This window comes from Trachypithecus francoisi, unplaced genomic scaffold, assembly GCF_009764315.1.
Source record: "Trachypithecus francoisi isolate TF-2019V2 unplaced genomic scaffold, Tfra_2.0 Lachesis_group3, whole genome shotgun sequence".
In the NCBI taxonomy this organism is placed as follows: Eukaryota; Metazoa; Chordata; class Mammalia; order Primates; family Cercopithecidae; genus Trachypithecus; species Trachypithecus francoisi.
In genome coordinates, this window is record NW_022681468.1 from 28,513,055 (window position 1) to 28,519,054 (window position 6,000).

The window sequence follows — 6,000 nt, forward strand, 5'->3', positions numbered from 1 at the left end:
GTCAAGGACCAATTACCACCCCCTACCACATACAAACACACAAATTCCTCACTACCTTGGTCCCTAATCCCAGTTATAGTTTGCAACAGATACAGGTAGTCCACATTCCTTCCTTTAATTGTAAGCCATAACAAAATACCTGGCCTTGGTCCTGACCTGGCTTAAAGGCAAAACCATGAATAGATGATCATGAAGGAAGAAATGAGGAGAGTTCTGCTCCATTTGGTAATAAGTACTCCAGGAAACCCCAGGTAAACTTTACTCAGATGAATTTTTGCCATAAAAGCCATTCAATCTTACCAAAAATATGAATGAATAAGGCTGCTATAAGTTTGTTGTCAAATATTTATGGAGCTATTTATAGTTTGATTGAAATAGACAGGAATGTCCCACCATTCAAATGTATCCTAGGGAACTCAAACAGATGTTATAAATATTATTTTAATGGGCAAAATAATAATCTTACATTATTCACATTAAAATAATTGAATTTGCAAAATCAACTTTGCTTTTCAGAGATTTTCCTCTTTCAATAAATTGCATTTGGTTGCAAAATTTAGTCAGAATTTCAATGAGGTTCAATTTTAGGTTCACTTTCTTACAGAAGATTAATACTCCCTCTGCCAAAAAATACCCCCAATACTGTAGGGCCTCTGTACCCCTGTCTAGCACAGAGAATTGCACTTAGCTGCAGCCTTGGCACCAGACAGATGCAGTCACCTTTGAAACAGAATGCTCAGCCTGTAGATCATGTGCACGTCACAGTACGTCTATACCCAGACCTCGGATGAGCTCATAATCCTTCTGGAACATAAGGTGCTTTGCATATTTAGCCACCACACATGGCTGCGGAAGATTGTAATCACCATTTTGCAAATGGAGACTGTGGTGGAGAAAGGTCAAATGGCTTGCCCAAGGGCACAGAGCAGAGTTGGGCCTTAGAGCAGGAGGGGCAGGGGTGGGAAAAACATCCAGGGTAGTTTTCCTCTAGCTGCTCTGATTAAAACAGCACAAACAATATTTGAATTACAGTTTGGTTTATCCTCTCTCCATTTAAAGGACTTAAGTGGGCCTGATACTATTTTAGAAAAGTGTTTTTAGTAGAAACAAAAGTGAGCCTTTCACCCGAGAATTGGAATCATTCCAGAATGGCAAGGAAGGGTGGTGGGAGAGAGTTAGAGAAACAAATTGGTGAGAACCATGACCTGATTGTGCTCTGAAGTACATGAAAAGTCTCTCCTCCACTGATTAATGCCTAAAGGGTGTTATTTTGTACCTGCCAATCAAAACTAGCAAAAGGTTGTATTTCACTTTTAGGTCTAGTCTTTGCAGCTCACATGTAACAAGCCCTTATGTATCAGCAAATGGATATTTGATTTGGGTTCTCCTGAGAGTTGAGACGTTCTCTCCTGGGTAAGTATGGATGGGGAATGATGAAAGAAGATATTAGCAATAGAGTTCTTTGGCCTTAGAGGAAAAACACAGAACAATATTCAAAAATATCAGATTCATGAATGTCGAGATGATTGGGGACTCTAAGTCTTATGTCATTTGGCATTTTTATCTGAGATAACTGTAATCTCCCAACAGGATGGCTTCCTTGATATACGTAAGTGTGGAAATGTGTTTCAAATGTGTGCCAGCCTATACCATTTGTTTAGCATTAGTAAGGAGTTACACTTTTATCAAACAGAAAATGTAGGCAAACACCTATCATTTCTTATGCTTTCACATTGACATTAGAAGGCATTAGATCAATCATATGGCAGAAGGAAATTTGGTAAGCACTTTTTGATAAGCACTTCAGAAAGTATAGTGTTTTCTGGTTAATAAAGGCTGGATACCATCCAACTGGGTTTAATGACAGATTAGCAAATAGGAAAACCAAGTAACAATGGCAGCCTGGAAAAGTCAGCCTCGGCACAGACTTTGATTTTTATAGGAAATGGTTTTCTTTTACTGACGTGGGCTGATGAGGTATTATTATTATCATTATTATTAGTCATGAAATTGAAAACAACTTCACTTGGCTAAGGCTTTCTGAGAATGTTGTCACCTGACGGAGGTGCCTGCTTAGAATCGGCAAGCGATGGGACTTCCCAAGCACGGACAGAACCAGGAAAGGCTGCTCCAAAGTTGACTTTTTTATTTGGGTCCTTCCACTTTCCAGGCCTCCCAGTCAACTGAAGAGTCTCGGAGGGAGAGACAGGGGCAATAGAGTAGGACCGCCGCATCAAGGAACAGAGAAACAGAGGAATTCAGAAAGATCCCGGCTAATTAATTCCAAAGCTAGAGATTAACGTAAAAGAAAAAAAATAGTTGGGAAAGAGTAGTAAATTAAAAGAGAAAAAGGAAGACTTTTTCTGGAAGGAATTAAAATTATGGCATCGTGGCAATGGCTAACTTAATTAAAAAGAAAAACATATATTCAAAGAATGAGGAAAATCTACAAAACTGCAGAAACAAAATGCCGTCCCTAATTGAATTTAACAATAATACGATAAGATTCAAATGTAATTAAGAAAATGATAAAAGGAAAGCAGAATAAAAGGAATGAAAGTACTTACAACTTTTATTATCTATACAACTGAGTTTTTTTTTTTTTTTTAAAATAACAAGCACAGAGGGAGAATTGAAGTATGCGGAGAAACATATTTTAATAATTTTCCATGTGAAATTGCGAAGACTGGGAGAAAGTTAGACTTTAACATCTCTATTCCTGAATCTCCACCCCTCTCCACCTCACACCCATCACCTGCTTCACAAACTTACTACCCAGCCACCTAAGATGAGCCTTCCAGGCATTCTCTCCCCTCAGCCATTACCTGCCGGAGGTTGCGTGTCACTTTGACATCATGCCAGGCGTTGTCATTGAATTTTCCATTCACTGGCTCCACAATGGCCTCAAAGGCCCCGGACCCCAGGTTAATGACCAAGGAGACCGCACCATCCTTCAGAGCCAGGTTGACATAGTCAGCCGACTTGCCCGTGTGCAGGATGAGGCCGTTACGCTGCCAGGTCTTAAAGGAGAGGGTGATTTCATCACTGCTGCTCTGGATCGGGTTCTGAGACAGGTCATAGCACAGATACTCTGAGCCTCGGAAAGTGGCCACATTCTCCTCTCGAGCTATAGGAAAAGAAAAGAGGAAAGCAGTCAACACTTGTCTGGCAAGAGTCAGATCTACGCAAATACCAAAGAGAACACACCGCAGGGGTACTGCCCCTGTTCTTGTGCTAATACCAACACAGCACTCCCTTCCATTCTTCCGCAAGTCTTACATGGAAACACTGGGGAAACTAGCAGCAGGGGTGACTGCAGAGAAACGACGTGTCCACACGAGGGTAGAAGACAAACAAGATGGTGCAAAAGAGCTTGCTGCCTTTCCTTCACATTTTCTCAAAGAAAAACCTAAAGGGAGGTTTCGTGCAAAATGATCAAGTGAGGCTCAAGTTGCTTTTGCTTCAGGAATTGCTTTTAAATGCTTGTAGAAGAGCTGGTTTAGAATGGATAATTAACTGTTCTGACAAAGGACTCTTTAGCTTCAGGTAGCTTTTATTGACCAATAACTAAAAAATCAATTACCCTGAAAGATCTGGCTCTGATTTTCATCCATCAATAACTCAGCTAACTTTGGTTTCTATAGTACAGTCCCAAGCCCCGTGGAACATGGCTGGGTTGTTAAGTAGGGGGTTAGACCTGAGCAGGTGATATAGCAGGTGAGGAGAAGAGAAGAGAATGCATTTGATATGTTTTAATAAGACAGCAATACTACTGTTAAACTCAAGACTCTCTGCTCTAGGGTATCCTGTTTTAGATGACCCTGGTTGGACTATCCTATGGCCACAGAACTAGGGTTCCACGGGGCCAATATGGCATTCTCTTCTTCCCCACAGAACTATCCTTCCCCACAGAACTAGGGTTCCATGGGGCCAAGATCACATTCTACTGGAGCCCATATTCTCTTTCAAGACAATATTTGATAGACTGGGACCCTGTCATTGCCCACCCAAAAAACCTTAAGCCTGTTTTTCAGGGCTTGTGCAGGCCTCTTCCCTGGATCCATCTTTCTTTTTCCTTCTTTTTCTTTTCTTTTTGAGTCTTGCTCTGTCACCAGGCTGGACCGCAGTGGTGTGATCTCAGCTCACTGCAACATCCGCCTCCCGGGTTCAAGTGATTCTCCTGCCTCAGCCTCCCAAGTAGCTGGGACTACAGGTGTGCAACATCACGCCTGGCTAATTTTTGTATTTTTAGTATAGACAGGGCTTCACCATGTTGACCAGGATGGTCTCGATCTCTGGACCTTGTGATTTGCCCACCTTGGCCTCCCAAAGTGTTGGGATTATAGGCATGAGCCACCATGCCCAGCCCTGGATCCATCTTTCTAAAGGCAAACCATACATATTGCAAGGTCTGAGGAGCAGCCATGGGGGACTACTTGCAGAAATGTGGATAGGGCTTGTCCATTAGGCTGGGGCAACCACATGCATTCATACCAGACCCTTCATGATATAGGACAAAGCCAAAGATGGGAAGAGAAGGGAGTAGACCGTGGGCTGAGGACTAGGGGTTGGCTGGTTCCCCCTGTGCTGCTATTTCCCAATGCAGAACTCCAAGGAATCCAAAAATTCTAAATTTGAACCTGGCTTTCCAAGTAGTTACAAAGGTATATTTGTCAAGGTAAGAGGGTGAAATATATTTTCTTTAATTATTTGTTTTTTCGATTTATAATTTTGACACACAGTGTTATGAAATTCCATTTGTCTTCTTGCCAGATAGCCTTACTTAGAATGGTCTAACTCATACCAGAGTTGGTCAAAAGCTATCAAACGCACCTCATTACCAAAAGAAAATGGCCATAATAGTTGAGATACACAGTTTCCCTCTAAAGATTGGAGGCTACAAAATAAGGTTGAAAGAATTCTGTTTTCCCTGCCGGCACTACAATCCAGGCTTATTAACCAAAGCCAAGTCCGCTTCAACTCAGATCTGTATCAACCATCACAGCCCCAGGTAAACTTCTTAGGCAAAATAAATATTTTCTCATCATAAAGTAAGAGCTGTAAAAAGGAGATGCTTTTATAATGTGAAGAGCCTACTAGCCACTACATATTGTTAAATTAATCTTAGCATTATGAGATTATTAAAACATCAACCTCAGCTTCATACTCCAGGGAATTAAAGAAGAGATCAAGTTTCTCTTGTGTGTTTCAGAGCAGCCCAGTCATATGTGTCTACCTGCATATGTCTGCTTGCACACACACTGGTATAAGCAAAAGAGATCTATTCACCTATAAATGCTCACAGGGTAGCTTGCACATGGATAAGTAGTGAGCACATAATGCATGCTGGATTTTAGCAGAAATAGCCCCCCCAAAATAATAAAGCAGAGATTCAATACTGTCTGCATGTTTGAAGTAGATCTATCCAATCCCCTAGTGTTCTGTCTATTGTCATGATCTCTCCCCTCATTTCTGAAGAAACGTCTTTGTTAAACTGCAATTGGATAAGCCCCTGTTCAGGAGACCTGGAGGTGACCCTGATCTAGAGTAGAAGGTGACAAATCAAACAGCGTTATCACAACTAAGCTCTTTTTCTACAGACAGGGATGTCCACAGAGCCAACTACTGTGCACATCCTTGGCACCACAAGTGGTATATTAATGGTTGTCTTCTATAAACATTTAAGTTATACCTTGTGTGCCCACTGAACTGAGATAAATGAGCAAGGAAAGTAGTGCCTATAAAGAGAAGCTTAAATTAATCATCCAGTACCCTTCAAAGGGGAAGAGTTTGACACAGAACAGCAAGGCACCAGATATTATTTAATGTGCTACATGGTGCTTAATATTTTTTATATAATTAGAGCAAGGAGTCTGTCAAAATAATAAATTTTAGAGCTATAAGGGATTTTAGAGATGGCCTGATTTAATGCCCTTATTTTATTAAGGAAGAAATTGATGACTAGAAATAAGTGAGTTGCCCAAGACAACACAGTTAGTT

General features: G+C 41.0%; 1 protein-coding gene across 1 annotated transcript in view; it reads right to left on the reverse strand.

The window, feature by feature from the left end:
• Positions 1-2,909, reverse strand: part of LOC117069250 (neurexin-3-beta) — a 1,234,533-nt gene extending 1,231,624 nt beyond the window's left edge. The window contains exon 1 of the mRNA XM_033187257.1: positions 2,826-2,909. The gene's annotated coding sequence lies outside the window, so the exon portion shown is untranslated. The remainder of the gene's footprint in view (positions 1-2,825) is intronic.
• Positions 2,910-6,000: the final 3,091 nt, after the last annotated feature.